The sequence below is a fragment of the Muntiacus reevesi genome, chromosome 14 (assembly GCF_963930625.1).
Source record: "Muntiacus reevesi chromosome 14, mMunRee1.1, whole genome shotgun sequence".
NCBI lineage: Eukaryota > Metazoa > Chordata > Mammalia > Artiodactyla > Cervidae > Muntiacus > Muntiacus reevesi.
Window position 1 is genome coordinate 48,558,477 of NC_089262.1, and position 17,795 is coordinate 48,576,271.

The following is a 17,795-nucleotide window of genomic DNA, read 5'->3' on the forward strand; positions in this document are numbered from 1 at the left end:
GAACTCCAGAATACTCATTCAATGAATTTAAGTTATACACATTAAATATCCTAAAGTAAAGTAAAAGTCAGTTGTGTCTGACCCTTTTTGACCCCATGGACTGTTGCCCACCAGGCTCCTCTGTCTATGGGATTCTCCCGCAAGAACACTGGAGTGGGTAGCCATTTCCTCCTCCAGGGGATCTTCCCAACCCAGGGATCGAACCCAGGTTTCCCACATTGCAGGCAGATACTTTCCTGTATGAGCCACCAAGCCTTTCCTCAAAAATGAATTGCCTCAAAACCCCATTTTGATTCTGAGTTAATTTGCTCTTATTTTAGGCTCAATGCAGTGGCTTGGTAACCCAATTTGCTAAGGATAAAGGAGCAGTAGGTCAGATTAGAATGCCTCTAGGGCCAGGTTCAGTATCAACAAGAAGAGACCACTGGGAGCAGCAGATGAAAATTTAAAGTGCAGTAAAGATTGGAATAAAAAGTCCACAGATCATTAAGAGCATCTATGAATGATAAATATAAAAGAAGATCTGCATAGTGATGACCAAAGCCACTAAAAATAATTTAATGACTTAATGATTCAGTACATGCCTTTAAGGGACTAAGAATGAGCATAACACCTTTCAAAGATTTTCACTTCAAATAGTTAAAATAAGGTCATGGTCCTCGGTTTTCTAGAATATTTGACATATGGAACATTTTCTTCTAAATGAAATGTAGGTAATCTAGGCACTGAGATAAATCAGCCTTCAATTCTACATTGGAAATCAAGTATCAACCTACTTTTATCCTATATTTGCTGTTGTTGTTTAGTTGATCAGTTGTGCCTGACTCTTTGCGACTCCATGGACTGCGGCATGCCAGGCTTCCCTGTTTTTCAATATTTCCCGGGGTTTGCAAAAACTCATGTCCATTGAGTCGGTTATGCTATCCAACCATCTCATCCTCTGCCGCCCTCTTCTCTTCCTGCCCTCAATCTTTCCCAACATCAGGGTCTTTTCCAAAGAGTCAGCTCTTCACATCAGGTGGCCAAAGTATTAGAGCTTCAGCATCAGCCTTTCTAATGAGCATTCAGGATTGATTTCTTTTAGGATTGACTCCTTGCAGTCCAAGGGACTCTTAAGAGTTTTCTCCGGCACCACAATTCGAAAGCATCAATTCTTCAGCACTCAGCCTTCTTTATGGTCCAACTTTCATGTCTGTACATGACTACTGGAAAAACCATATCTTTGACTATACAGACCTTTATCCTATATATAATCTTATATATCTTATATATAACATCAGGGATTATAAGCCTTCATATATTTCAAAACCATTTTATGTCCATTCAATAAAATCATACAATTGGTAGTTACTAAATCCTTCACATGGGTCCTTCTTTCACCTTTCACAGCTATCTCTTCCTTTATCTTCCTGATATCCATATACTACACTCGGGTAGAGCCATTACTGGACTTTACTCCTGAACACTGCTATTGTCCTCCACTGATCTCCAAACCTTTGATATTTTCCTCCTTCACATTTTGGAACTTTTAAAAGATTCCCAAGTGATTCTAATGAACAGACAAGTTTGTGAACCACTATCCTAAAGGCTTGGCACACCATTCATTTGACTCTTAATTACAGTGGAACTAACTCCTTTAATGGCAGACATCAGTTGTCTGTGATCTCTGAGCTTAGCTGCTCTTATAAGATAGTTACCTTTTAATAAATACTCATTGTTCATGAAAAGTATGGCCTCCTCCATTTTCACTTTCTCTATTTATTTATCAACTACTTGAGAATTCTTAGGTGCCTTTCTTCAGAAGACCTGTATCCTGCTTTGGATCTCCAGCAATGAGCCACTCCTGTTTTCTCTACTCTTGTTTTAGAGATGCCATTAGATGCTTAAACAGACAGACAAAGATGGTAGGTGGGAGTGGCCCTCTTAGCTTTACTTTTACTTTGTAAGGAAGCACCTCAGGGGATCTGTCACACATATAAATTGACCCTTCTTTGAAGATCTGATTTGAAAGCAGATTGGGCTCCATTTTGCACAAAAGGCATTTTAAACAGGCAGGTGTGACTACCCGTAATAACAACAAAATTTTGAACTTTTACAGACCCTTTCATTGAACGATATCAAAACAATTCAACTCTTAAAGCCTTAGAAAGCTGATGGACAAAATATCCAACTGATATAGAAATAGGGATTGACTGTATTAACTCTGTTGGTTATTTGTTTCAAGTCCTCAAACAATGGGAAATATAAGTAGAGAAAACTATTTTCTACAAACTGTCCCCAAATGGTGATATTTAATTTTGAGACTCTTCTAGAAAATCTAATCCTTTTCTCTTAAAATGTTCACTCAAGCTTTTGTTACCAATTCACAGACACATATTTGTGTTCGGAACCTAATATTTTTTTTTTTCTTTTTCAACTTTAATTTGACCCAGTACAGGGAGATGGTGAAGGATAGGAAAGCCTGGAGTGCAGACACGACTGAGCAACTGAACAACAAAAAATTAGCTTGTATTTGAAGCTCTAAATTAAAGAAGCCTATTAAACAAATTAATAAAAATGGAACTCACCTGTGGTGAGAGAGAAGTAACTTCTCTGATTTTTTTTAAAAAATGAAGTATTGTATTCGTTTCAGATGTACAGCAACATGGATATAAATCTGATTCTTCTGGTTAATATTACTGAAATGTGTAATTTTGTACCATGTTTCTCAAAAAAAAAAAAAAAAGACAAACAATCTTTTCCTGTTTGCCTCTTTACTGGCTTCTTCTACCCTTTTCCATCACATTCATTGCTGTGAGTTCAAGACTTTCAAGATTCAGAGTGGGAACTGGGGTGTGTTCCCATTTTCCTGTATTTTAAATCTGTTGTAAAATAAATATTTGTTATGAGTGAAATGTGTCTGAGGAATGTTTATCAGACTACAGTTTTCAACCTAGCATATTATAATAGGTTTTTTCCCTTTAATTTTGCCCTATTTCAATGATTTCTTTGAAGTCTTATTTTGACCAGCTGCTGAGCTTTTTGTGGCTATCCATTTACCTCACTTTCAAAAATGGTACATAAATGAAATTTGAACAAAATGAACAGTACTTTCACATTGTTTCAAAATCAAACATGTTCTTAAGGAATCTGATTTGTGGCAGATGGAGAACAAAACCTTCCAGAGGGAAGGCTGTTAAATGAGTCTTAATTGCCTGCACATGAAAACATAGTGACTAAGATTGTGTGCGCAATTAGGAATTTAAACATGTAGAAAAGAACTGGCTATGGAAACAGGCAGACATTTTTGCAGGCATAGCTGGTTTCTTACAAATAGACAATAGACGACAAGTTAGTATAGGAAAATGCTTTTAAGAGAAATTCAGTTGTTTTCTCATTCCTTTTTTGTGTGTCAGACGTCCAGTTCTAAAGAGGATTCATCTGCTTCTCATACTCACTGATGGAAGTATCACAAAACACTCGAGAGGAAAAAAAAGTTGACTCAAGAATTAGCATTTCATTTTTACTTTCTTCCATGTGCCAGATACTAGGCTTGATGTTTATTCATCTCATTTAATGCTTATCATAGCCCTTGGAGGTAGGTCTGCTACTATCTACATTTTATAGATTAGAAAGTTGAGGCTTAGAGACTCTGCATTGTTATTTAATCATATTGAGCAGCCTGGCTGCATGCAACAAATTCTGGTAAATTCTCTTTTCATTTTCATTCTATTACAAATATTTTCTAATTTACCTTGTGATGGCTTCTTAGATACTTTAAAAAGTGGACATTTAATTTCGAAATACGTGGGATTTTTAAAGTATCTTTGATGTTAATTTCTCTTTTAAATGTTTTCTTCTCTGCAATCACGCTCTGCGTTTTTTCAGTCTTCTAACTTTACTGAAGCTTTTCAATGGTAAGTCAAAGATGTCTCTTGGTAAATGTCACATTACACTGACAGAGGAGCCTGGTGGGCTACAGTCCATAGGGTCGCAAAGAGTCAGACATGACTTAAGTGACTAAGCAAACACTCACGCATGCATTTTCAGATATCTTTAGATATTAATCTCTAACACAATTCCACAGTGATAAGAGAACAGACTTTATGATTTTAGTATCTTTAGAAATCTCAAAAAATGAAAATTTTTCACCTGGTCTTATGTCCCTGAATATGTTTCAGAATCTCCTAGTTTATAGTCTATGGAAATAGAGAATCTGTATCCAAATGTTGTATGACAATTTTATATATCTTAATTATGTTGAATTGTTTCATAGTTCAAGTCTACTATATTCTTGCTGCTACTGCTAAGTTACTACTCCTCTGTATATTCATTCTGCTAATTTTTAAGAGTTTGATATTGAAACTCCAACTAAAAATCTTAATTTATCTACTTTAAAAAAATAACTGCAATATATAGTGGAATTATATGTAACTCTGTTCTGTATTTTCCAAGTCTCCTGTAAACGTATTAACATACTTTCATAATTTAAAAAAATAAAAATGAAAAAAAAAAAAAAAGAAAGTTGAGGCTTAGAGAATAACTTGCCCAAAGGCTAAGGAGTGGCATAGCTAGAACTCTCTGTATAGATTTAAGGAATCCAAAGTCTATCCTCTTACAATGCTTAGCTACTTCCCTGGAAGAAGATATATATACCTTTGTAAAAAACTAACACCCAGAGTGGTATACTTCCAGGTTCAGTTCTCTCACGTCTTTCTCGTACTGGGTGACAAGCCATGGTGACATTAGTGGAGAGCCAGAGTCAGTCAGTCTGGGGAAGACCTGATGCTGGAGAGGAAGGCCTGACGAGGCGTGGGTGAGATGTGGGTATGTAGACAGGGTTTGGGGCTGAGATGATAGAGAGGGGCCAGGGGCTGCTGCAGGCCAGTGGCTTCAGAAGCTAAGTCAGGGTGTGAGGTGGGGGGTGTGTTGGTCAGGTGGCGACATCTAGTCAGAGGTCAGAGCCTCTGTGGCTCTGGATGCAGCAGCTGTGGGGCAGTGAGGTGTGACCTGACTGGTGTGTGACTCTATCTAGCTCCCCCAAACCTGGGCTTGGGCCCTCCTTCTCACAATGACTCTGACTTCCCAAATGGGTAGGCTAGGCCATGCAGTGCTCCACAGAGATCTCCCACTGGTCTTCATCCCATCCCACTGATGGACCTGAATGCCTTTTCTTGTGTGCGTGCTGAGCTACTTCTGTCTAGTCCGACTCTGTGTGACCCTGTGGACTGGGGCCCACCAAGCTCCTCTGTCCATGGGATTCTCCAGGCAAGGATACTTGAGTGGGTTGCTATGCCTTCCCCCAGGGGATCTTCCTGACCCAGGGATCAAACCCGCTTTTCTTATGTCTCCGGCCCTGGCAGGTGGGTTCTTTAACACAAGCATCACCTGGAAAGCCCTTTTCCTGGGGACCTCAAATTCTCCTTCAGATTCTCTTGGGAAACCTTACTTTCTCGAAAAGGAGATACATAGGTTAGTTCTAAAGGGCTTTGGTGAATGCCAGTGTGTGGATATTTTTTTTTCCTAAAGTTCAAACAATGAAACTTCAGATGGACTTAGAATCCCAAGTCATTCATATACTGGGACCTACTTACATGTTGTTCTCAGAAAGTTGGAGAGGCTTAAAAAATAATCCTTCTCTCGCTATAATCCTGTATCCCTTAAAGTAAACCTAATTAGGCAATGACTGGGTAGACAGCACTCCATTTAGATGACTATTAAACAAAGATCATAGGAATGCAAATTATTCTTCCCTTTGATTCCTATACTTGTAAGTAAACCAGAAGCCACAGACCATGCCCCCCTGTCTAGATCTAAGTATAAAGGGGCATCAGTAAATGGGTGTGGATCAAATGATCAAGAAGTCACATCATTCTGTACCTTCAGAGGAACTGTGTTTCTAGGGATGCATTAACAAACAAGTACCATCTCGCATCCCTAAGAATCTTAATATCATAAAAAGCAGGTTACTGAGAAATATGTTAGCCAAATAAACAGAGTGTTGAGTCCAACACTCTTATCCCACTAAAATCAATAATTATTTTTAACATGCCAGCACTTACTTCCCCTTCCTAACAGTAATTTCTCTCAGAAATTACTTGGCATTTCTATCACATAATCCTAATTATCAAACAACCCACAAGGATCAAGTGCTCACAATGTGCCATGCGCTGTGCTCAGTTCTTCTTAAACATCATCTCACAAACTCCCTCGGAGATAATGACTATTTATTCTGCCTGCTTCAAAAACAAGGAACTTGAGGCTTTGGGAGGTTAAATGATTTGTTTGAGGAAAAACATGCGGAGGTGGCAGAACTAGAACATGAATCCACGTAATCCCACCCCATCACGTAGGCTCTCGTCCCTGCATTTTCCTACCTGACCTGTGAAACAGCCCAATGCCTTCTCCCTGAGTCAAAGCCCAAGACCCAAATTATACCCACTGGACTCACTCGCTGGAATTTGGCTCTAAAACAGAGTAACAAAGGGACTAAAAACTCTTTCAGGGATCTCACCTGATTCACCCTGCCATGAGATTTTCCCCTTACCTTTTGGCTTCCATTGCTCTAAAGGCGTACTGACTCCTTCAAACCTGATCGTTTAGCCTCCCCAACGGTTCTCAGGAAACTGGGGATTCTCCTAATATTCTTCTATTAAATCTCATGTGGCTTATTAAGTGAGCAGAATTGGTTTTTATCTTGCAACCAGAGGATCGCTGCTGATACACGATCATAGAAGATGAGGTTATAAGACAGCTTAGGAGAGGATTGTATGGAATCCTCAAAGAACAGGATGCTGAAGTTCTGTAGGTGCCTGGTAATAACCGAACAGAGGTAGTGAGAAATGCCATGTGCATTTCCTCTGCTGCCCTTTTTGTGGAAATGATGAGGGATGAGCCCTCCACAGCCAGTGGGCTGAGACTCACCAGCCCTCTCCTCTATCTCTGGCACATTCAGCAGCTTCCATGAATGGATCCTGGCTGTGAGGATCTAAAGAAACACAGACCCTATGAGGTGTGGCTGAAGAATAAAAAAGAACCCCTAGAGATGAGACCACTGTTAACTCCCTATATATATATACTTATTTCATATATTGCCGTCACTCTTAACAATTCTAGGAAACTCTGTCTTGGCATCACCTTCAGAGTCCATGTTATAACATTTCTCTCAAATGCCTGAATATTGTCTTACCCCTTGGAGTGGCTACCTTTTTAGAATTAGCTTCATCCAGGTTAATCTGATATCTTATTTGGTGAGATAAGGTTGGTAATCACATTGGAATTAATATTTTTGGTCAGTAGTGAAGCATGACAGTAAACCAAGGAGACAGCTTTTTTCTTGCATGGCCCACAGAATGTCTCCAGAGCCATTCCCCAAATGCTTTTATCAATGGCTGCAGGGCAAAAAATGTATACAATGTTCAAAGATGATCACTTTGAGGATCAACATGAATAATACAACTAGACAGTCTGACATAATGTTTACATGCATTATCTTATATATACTTCAAAATCAGAAATGTAATATTACTATCACTATTGTTATTATTCAGTACTTTTAACAGAAAAGATTCAGGACATTTGAGTGACTCTTCCAAGGTCACAAGGTGGGTGAGCAGGAGAGCTAGCAATGAAACCCAGATCTCTCAACTTCAGAGCCCTGCTCTTCTTCCTCTCTGTAGGTTCTGAATTGCACATCAAAGAAGCAAACAAAACACAGCACTTGGTTTTTTGCTTTTTTTTTTTTTTTCAAAATAAAAACTTCTTGGAAGAGAAAGCCTAGATCTATTTCTAACTACATAAACAATTGTAATTAAAGAGCACAGTCTGTGCACAGTGACCCAAGACACATCTTAGAGATGCTCACCTCTTCCTCAACTGGGGTCTCTACTCCCCAACCTGTTCTTTGTTATTTTCTTCCCTGGTGATTCAGAAAATCTTTCTTTTACCCTCTCATCCCTCTAACTCACTTGTGTTGTGTTGCTAAGTTTTCCCTAAGTTCCTCAAGTAGTTCTCTAGACCCTTTCCAGCCTCTAAGCTAAATCACAGAGTAGACAGCTTACTGGCTCTCTCAACAAAGGATCTCAGCCTGACCCATTTCCTCTTCCCTCCCTTTTTTTCCCCCTTTCCTTATTTTATCCACCCATCCATCTACTTATTTACAAACCCTCTGGTTTTGTATTTACTTAACTCCCTCTGTCATTCCATAGAACACATTTTACCTTTTTAAAATTCCACAAAACTCTAGGAAAATGGTCATAAATTTCAGTGGAGGTATTTTATGCTTAATTGGGTCCTGAGAGGCCAAGCACAGTCCTTCACATCCAGGTGACTGATGAAGGAGCAGATTCATTAATGAAGTTCTGCATGTGGACAATCCAGTGAGCAATAAGCAAATATCAGAAACACCCAGGGGGTGGGTGGGAGGGAAAGACGTGAGCACCCATTTGTTTTGCCAGACACGCTGAACACAGAATTAGAAATACTTTTAGAGTGCCAACAATGCCAAAAAAGAACCACAAAAAGGAAGAGGGCACACGAAAAAAGCACTGGATATGCAGACATCAGAAATACCTAGAGGAATTGCCTTTGGGGTACAGAGATCTTGGGAATGTCATGGCTAGAAATGGTACTCAAGAAAATGATAATGGAGGTGAAGAGCTTACTTTGAGTCTACATGCAAAGAGAAGATGAATATCACCTTATGGTAGAACATGTCATCTCAAGCGTTAACAGTGAGTGGCCTGAGAAGCAAGGTGAGTGCAGAGGCTCAAGCACTGCCCTGTCCTGAAATTTCAGACATCTTCCGTCTGCCTCACTGCTCACACACCCCAAGGGGTCCTCTCCTTCTTGATGCGCCTTCCTGGGGTGTTGTGACAACAGGCACTTCAGGGGAGTCAGGAAGAGAACTGGGGGGACTGAAGAAAGCTTGAGGAATTCTACCTCACTAGAAGGAATATTTTCCTTAGCTTATAACTGACCTCTTAAGGTTTCCTAAAGGGTTGTTCTGTATCCACAGATCTAATCTCTCCTCTGTCCTACCCTCCACTCATAAAGATTCAGTAAGAGACAACACAGGATCCTTTTCTACTCTCTCTTCGTTAAAAAAGCAGAAAAGAAGGGAAGAGTTACTTCGGGGAGAAGATGACAGCAGATTGTGTTTCTGTGCATGGATCAATGCATTTTAAGGGAGGGAAGGCTTTAGCTTCTGTCTTTGAGTCAGACAATCTGTGTATGCGTGCTTAGTTGCTAAGTCCTGTCTGACTCTGACTCTTTGGGACCCCATGGATTGTAGCCCACCAGGCTCCTCTGTTCATGGGATTTCCCAGGCAAGAATACTGAAGTGAGTTGCCATTCCCTACTCCAGGGGAGCTTCCCAACTCAGGCATTGAACCAGCATCTCCTGTAGCTCCAGCATTGGCAGGGGAATTCTTTACCACTGAGCTACCTGGGAAGCCCCAGACTTAACTTACACTTTGTCATTTGAAGCTATCTATTGAATTATCATAAGATTTAAAATAGATTATGCATGTGGAGTCTTTAATACATATCACATATCAGAAAATTTTAATTTTTATTAATATTAGTATTAATAGATCCAATTAAAACTTTTTTTCTGAATAGTGAAAGAAAGAATGCTCTGAGTGAAATCCTCACTTATTCATAGAGTTAAATAATTCAGTGTAACACTTAACTAGAAAAATTTGGGAAATTGGACCCAGAGGAATTTTCATTGTTTTGCCCCACCAGAGTCTTGTATTTCTAAGTGTGCCTAGGGGAACATGCTTTAAGGCATACATGGGTGGGAAGCCCTTTGTGTATAAAGGGAGTGACTTAAGAATGCAGTTTTGCTGTTCTTTCATTTTTTTTTTTTCTTTTTTTTTTTTAAGGGCAACTGTGTAGTGTCTGAGAAGAAAAGAATACAGTAACTAAACATAATATTTCCCAAACTCACTCCCACCCTCATACACAAACATGGACAAGATACTTCATTTTCTTCGAGGAGAGGGACAAGCTGGCCTAATTAAAATCTGCATACATTTGGAGAGATAACAGGGACGATGGCCCAGATGATGACGACCATGATGACGAGGATGGCACAGATAATAATGTCACCTTGTATTTCCTTCTGCCAATCACAAAGTACCTCACACATATTATCTTGTTTATCTTAGGCTGCACTGTCTGTTGGATGGAGGTGTGCATATCACTGCTCACATTTTCCAGAGAGTCAATGATTTTCCAACAACTTTCCAGCAACTCAACGGCAACACCATTCAGAGCAGCACTCTCTCCTACTTCATTCAGTATTTGACTATTCTCCCAAATTTGGCTGATTTGTTCATTTGGGGCACTTGAATATAGATTCCCAAGCCTTACCCCTAAGATTCTGTTCTGGACTGTCCTGGAACTTGTCTTTTTGCATTTATTTTTAAATATCCCTTAGGGGTTCCTTAGATCAGGCAGGTTTGGGAAGCACTGTGCTTTTCTAACTCAAGGTGGTGAGGAAGGGATACAGGCTGAAGGGGACGTTAGTGACTTTAACTCTTCTATTTTCACGGTAGCTTTTCTCATCAACTGGAGAATAACAGAATTGTCTTGTCATAGGCTCAACAACCACCGGGCAGAGTGCTGCCCTATCTGAGGGATATTATTATTTGAATATACAGTGAGTGCTCACTGTGGCACAATAATACTGAAAGAACATTTGGCAGTGTCTCATCTGTACTTTTTCCATCGAGGACAGGCAAACAGAAGCCTGTGATTTGAGAGATACTTACAAGTTTGTCACCAGATTCTATGTACAGTGGTACTGCTATCTGCCTTTGCTACTTACTAGTCAACATGCAAAAATGTCTTAAACTAAACCCAACATGGGGGGATCGGGACGGGGAATACGTGTAACTCTATGGCTGATTCATATCAATGTATGACAAAACCCACTGGAAAAAAAATTAAAAAAAGAAAAAATTGAAGAAAAAAAAATAAATAAAAAGGATGAAATGGGTGCCCATTGCTCACTTAGCAATTTAACATATATTCTTTAAGTGCATTTTTCTACATTATCAATTTTTTCTCATCAAGAAGTCATTTAACATTTTTTATTACAGAACTATTAATACCTAAATAGAACTCACATATTACTGAGCACTTGGGTTGTTTTCAATCTCTCATACAAATGCACAATGGTGTGGTGAATGCCTGTGTGTATTCATTTTTCTCTTTTCTCACTCCTCAATCTAATCAAACACCAAGATTTCTCAAATCTCTGCAAAGAGCTGTGAATCCATCTCCTCCTCTCTATCCCCAGCACACCCACCCCAGTTTGGATCCACATGATCTCCAATGTGCACTTGGTCTAGAGCGGCTGTCGGGTGAGTATGAGGCTGCCTCTTGTCTGTCTTCCTTTCAATCTGTTTTCTCTGCAGCTTCCAACACTGTCATTCTAACATACATGCTTGGTCCTCCACTTAGAAATGACTGATGGCTTTCCATTGCTCATAAAATAAAGTCCACTGTTACTTACGCTGACTTCCAATGCTCTTCATGCTACTGCCTTAATCTACTCTCGGAGACTCATGTTCCGTTGCTCCCATTCACTTTCAGCTCTTTTTGTTCCTTACTGTCCCAGTCTCCTGAGCTGGACCTGCACTCCATGCTTCCATGTCTCACTGTTGTTGATCCTTTAGCATGAGGTCGTTGTTCAGTTGTTAAGTTGGGCCGGACTCTTAGCAACCCCATGGACTGCAGCACATCAGGCTTCCCTGTCCTTCACCATTACCCAGAATTTGGAGAACTCCATACTTTTCAAAGTTCAGCAGGGAGTTTCCCCCAGGTAAAGTCACTTGCCTGCTCCTTCAAATACATATTAGTATGTGAACTTGCTTCAATGGTGGCACTTAGCTTGTAATTAATTATTCATTCTGTTCCCCAAGTGACTTCTGTAAGCCAGAAGTTACATTTTACTCTTTTTATTTCCAACACCTACCTCATTGCATGCCACATATAAGGTGCACAGAAAATATTTGTTGATGAAATGCATAATAATAATAATAATAATAAATTAAAGCAATAATAATAGTCTGCATTTGCTGAGTACATTCTGGGTACCAACCACTACACTAATCACTGACTTAGAATTTACTGAGGATGAGGAAATGAAAACTTTGAGAATTTAAGTAAGCTGACCAAGATTACATAGTTAGTTAGAGGAAAGTTGGGTTTTCAACCTCTATGGTTTCACTCATAATCTTTTTGCTGTTCTAACTCAATGAATATGCAGTTTCATTTAATTGTTTCAGTTAAAATTATAACAAAATACCCAGAGCAGATATTCAGTCAATAGAGATGCAATTAAATTATATTTTCCCATTTTCACTGGTTTTCTCACTGTTAGAAAACCAAATATAACTGAAATCAATTTCTGACTAAAAAGTGATTGTTAGACTTGGTCTTTTTACAAATTAGTAGAGCTAGCTCGAGTTATCTAAATGAAAGCATAAGAAGGTAAAACAAGTTAGCTTTAAGGATGGAAACAGATTCTGACTCCTCTAAAAGATCATAAATTTAAGTAATAAGTAGTCATACTCCATGCCCTTAAGCAAATCTTTTAGTTCAGTGTTTTTCCTGGAAAGGTCTTTTTAATGTGGGGATTTTTCTAAGAGTAAATTCCGCTGGCTCAAAAATTTAGAATATTCCACGCTCATCAGATGCATCAAATATAAAAGTAAAACTAGCAAAAAAAAACTCCACCTCAAAACCAACGGCTAACACTCACATACACAATCTGTATTAATTTTTTATTAAAGCTATTAAACATAATGTGTTCTCAGCATCCCTCAATCACATTCCTAAGAAAGCTTACTGTGCACTCGTTCTCTGTAATCATTAAAGTGTTGCCACTATCTTTGCTCTTATTAAAAGAAAGGTAAAAAAGAGCTGCATGATGAAAGCCAGTTCCTGCCAGTGGCTGATGAGGAGGGTGAGACTTCCATGGCAACAGCTGGGTCTTCATCCCCCCACCCATTCTGTCTAAAGGCATGTTTTTAGTTCAGTGTCCCCTCAGGCCTTATAGATCTCTCTCACCAAGGTCTCTTTCTCCTTCTTCTCTATTTTATATACACATACAGTGGCCCTACTGGTAAAGAAACGCACCCCCCACCACCCCCACCCTGCCAATGCAGGAGACATAAAAGATATGGATTCTATCCCTGGGTCAGGAAGATCCCTTGGAGGATGGTGAGGCAACCCACTCTAGCATTCTTGCCTGGAGAATCCCACAGAGAGAGGAGCTTAGGGGGCTATAGTCCATGGGGTCGCAAACGGCTGGATACAACGGAAGTGACTTAGAACGCTTATAATGTAAAAAGAGATATATGTATCTTTTTTACATCACATACACTAGTTGCTTTTATTATATACACACAGAGATTTAAAAGGCAAACCTACATATAAGTCAATAGTACTGTCACCATAAAATAGCTGTTTAGTTTTCTTTCTTTAGCAAGCACAAAGTGTTAAATGATATGTCCAGATAATAGCAAAATAATTGTTCCAGTTAAAAATCTTTTTTTTCCTTCAATGAATTTTAGAAATTGTTTTGTGCTTTTGAAGAACACTAAACAAACAAAATTAAGTTTCTTCTCATTGTGTTTTGACCAGTATATTTGGATAGTTTACTTTTTAAATTCTCTGCTTAAACAACTGATTAAATTCTATTGAAAATGCACTTTTAAAAAAGGAGTTATGGATATTCAGGGTAAACAATATGAGTGGAGGTATACCAAAATTTTGGACTAAAGCTACTTTTGTATTATTTTATGCTTGACCCTGAATTATGTGTCTCCCTCTACAGGTAGCTGGTAGGTAATTGTACTAGTTTTATTGCTTCAATAGAAGAACTTGTATTTTCTCCTTAGTCGGCCAACCTTTACTTATCTGAAGGCCTTTAGGATATAATATGTGGAAATAATAAAAACAGCTCTAAATATAAAGACCTGTTCAGTGAGAAATTGGGACAGTGTAATTTTAATTTTTGAGTCCATATACAAAACAAAACAATAATGTATCTATTACCCAGAAATCAATATCCTTTAAGATTTCTTTTACTTTCTCCAAAACATACACTTCATGGTGGGGTCAAAAGGCTACCCTAATTTCACTGATAGTTTTATAAGGGTATAACTTGGGAAAAAAAGGGGTCTTGTATTTATTCTCAGTTCTGCTTATAAGTAGTATTTTTTCCCTCACTAGGACTCAATTTTCTCATTTTTAAAATAGAGAACTTTAAACGCATTTTCTCTCAGTTACATTCTCACCATGAAGATCCTCAATTTAAATATGACTAAAAAAGCTTCCCTGGTGGCTCAGAAGGTAAAGAATCTTCCTGCAATGCAGGAGACCCAGGTTAGACCCCTCAGGAAGATCCCCTGGATGCGGGCAGGGCAACCCACTCCAGTATTCTTGCCTGGAGAATTCCATGGACAGAGGAGCCTGGTGGGCTACAGTCCATGGAGTCACAAAGAGTCTGACACAACTGAGTGACTATCAAAATATGGAAATTACAAACACTGTAAAGAGATATTGTCAAGATGTGACAAGCTCTCATGAGATGGCCATGGATCATTTTTCTTGAGTTAGCTTCGTTTGAAAATGAAATGCTCAAAAGAACTAACCGTGTCCTCAAACACAAGGCTCTATATCAAAACCAGGGCTCAATGTCACAACAAAGGTATAGCTTGGGCAGCTCTGACTCTCTGCTGCCCTCTCATGTTTCAACACACTCTTTAGTTCTGCTCTTCACTCTCAGCTAAGGACCTACGCACGTGAGCCTTGCACTAAGTATGTGCATGTGTGCTCAGTCATTCAGTCATGTCCTACTCTTTGCGATCCTATGGACTATAGCCCACCAGGTTCCTCTGTCCATGGGATTTTCCAGGCAAGAATACTGGAGTGGGTTGCCATTTCCTCCCCCAAGGCATCTTCCTAACCGAGGGATGGAACCCCGGGTCTACTGCATTACAAATAGATTCTTTACCACCAAGCTCTGCATGAAATATAGGGATTCCTAAAGATGTGCTATCACTACTGTTTGCAAACAAAATCACAAATTAAACACACAAGTAAAGCTGATACGTCATCAATGTCCTTCTTCTCTACACTACCAGTTTTTAAATTAGCTTTAGGATCAAGAACAAAAAAATGTCAGGCACAGAGTAGGGATGTAGGAAGAAAACTTGGTGAATTACTCATGACAGGCTTCTCTTCCTCATCTAGCTTATCTCCTTGAATTCCTGTAACATCACCAAGAATTAGGAACTCCTATCTCCATTCTTCCAATGAGGGAATAAAACTGAGAGAGACAAGGTTTGCATTCAGGCCCAAAAAGTCACACGCCATCTTTCTGTTACACCACACTGAAGAACAAATAGCTCTTCAGTAGGAAGGCTCTTTTCTAAATGAACATTTGGAAGTTTTGTTATTTTTTTCACTGTTACACTGATGTAGAGGTATGTATTTACCTGCTATGTAGAGCAATAAAATCTGTCAACTAACATGCTTCATCCCTAATGATATAAAATCAAACTTTTCCAACTTTAACTCATGTAAAATGGAATAACCTCCAAGGGGGAAAGGAGTGTTTTCAGTTCTATGTGAGAAAGTTTTAGAAAGAACAATGTGACATATAGAGAGAGTTAAAACTTTTTTAAAACTCAAGAAGTTGATTTATGGAGACTTAATTTTCCTTCCGTCTCCCCTAGTTCATACAGAATGAATGCTAGACACGAAAACCACATAAAAACAAAAAAAGAAAAGAAAATGATGTATTGAGTGCTTATTCTATGCTGAGAGGATTGCACACATGAACCCATTTATTTAGCAACAACTATATAAAATAGGATCATTGTTCTGTAAATGGGAAAACACGTAGAAAAAGGGTACATAACCTGCCCAGGGTCACACAGCTATCAAGATAGAATATGATTTGGATTCTGGATATTCAGAGAAGCCCCTTCCTCCCCTACGAAATCACACACAACTCCAAGAGTGCCCCATCAGTGATGCTCTGTGGAGGTGCTCCCCAGGGGTTCTCTGCACCAACAGGGCCTTTTCGATCAACCATGAACTTAACTGCATAGAGGACTACACTGTTCCTCTAGAACCCATGAATAATTTCTAAGAAGGCTAAGTTCACCTTCAGGGTTGCCGCACTGACTGTTTAACACTCCTCTTTATCCCCGCCAGGGAGTGAACTTGGAGTCAGGTCCCATGCCACTGAAGGAGGAAATTCACAAGCACCACCTTTCCCCTGTGTCTTGTCTTCTAGCGAAGCCTCATGATTTATATTTTTAAGGGCCCACTCTTTCAGAATGAGCTCAGAGAGGAGAACGTCCCTTGCTGTTGCCTTTATTCCCCTACCCCCTCATTCAACTTTTTCACCTTAGTTTGCTATGCTTGGGCAAGGAAAAAGGCTTCTATTTGTTAGCCAGTAAATTTCCTGTTGTGCTCTGTGATGAATACAGCTGCATGAAGCACTTAATGACAGTTAAGACTTAATGACAGTTAGTCTCCTTTCGTAGATATTTCTATAGCCCACAGCCCCAGGTCAAGATCATGTGGGTACAAATGAGGCCATATTAACCTTGATACCCAGATATCCATGACCCACAGTTCGCTCTGGTATTGCTCCAGGCTTTAGCACTAAGTGAAAACATTTGGGATCTTCCATGGGAACTCTTTTGTATTTAAGACCACTTCTGGGCCTTCTGAGTGAACTGCTCTCTCTTTAATCAGTGCCAGATGCCTGCCATGATGGTCAGTAAGCTGCCCTGACCATGTGGCACCCACCACCTCTTGGTGGACACAATAGCTTCCACTGGTACCTGCAGCTGCTCTTCTGGGAGGATGCTCTGGGGGGCTGGCTCATGTGGAACCTCAAGTTACAGGAGCTTTCAGGGACCAAAATAGCACTGAGTTCTGTACAAACTGCTAGTCAGCCATCTCGCTTATTGCAAAGGTGAAGGGGACTCAGGTCTAGTGCTGGGAGCAAGGCTGGGAACCATGGTGTCTCTCATTAAAGGTGCTGGGTACGTTTGGGCTCTCATATTAAATTGTGGTCTCTGAAGAAGAAATTTCTTACTCAAAGAACTTACTTTAATGTATTGGAATTTCAATTATTTTTCATCTCTTGACCAACAGCAAGGAGAAGGTAAACCAGACATAGACTATAAAATGCCAGCTGAAAATCATCACCAATAAGATTTTGAAAGATAAACATGGTAAAGACAACCGATAATGTAATAGTCAACGAATGCAAGTCTATTTGAAAGACATCCAGGAAAGACCAACATTAACAACTATTCCAGAATCACTTTGATGTGATGACAACAAATGAACCCAATTGAAAGGTCCTGACTGGACATGATCAAGTTAACTTTCAAGCAAAGTATAGTCACTAATAACGTAATAATGAACTCCTCTGCATGTTATGAGCTGGAGTCCAAGGAAGACACTTGAATAAAGTGAAGTGTGGGTCTAGTTTGGAGAATATGTTAATTGTCTTCTGGTAATAATTTTAGAAAACATAGGTTTTCTTCTCCAGGCAATTATTTTAATGAATCAATTGGAGTTTCAAGAAATGATTAAATGAGTTCAAATGTGGTTTCAGGTTCAGCAAAATGAGATCATTTGCTCTGTTTTTGGCTCAGCTGAGGTCAAGCCCCATGTCTAAAATAGACTAATAGGATTTGGAGTAATTTTTTTCTTCTGCCCTTTACACCCTTCCTCCTTCCATCCACTTCTCTTCCCCAAACATCTGT

The 17,795-nt window shown here is 39.4% G+C and overlaps 1 protein-coding gene across 6 annotated transcripts in view; it reads right to left on the bottom strand.

Annotated features, from left to right (window-relative positions):
- PDE4D (phosphodiesterase 4D) overlaps nt 1–17,795 on the bottom strand; it is a 1,548,416-nt gene that overhangs the window by 174,991 nt on the left and 1,355,630 nt on the right. The gene's annotated exons all lie outside the window — the stretch shown is intronic.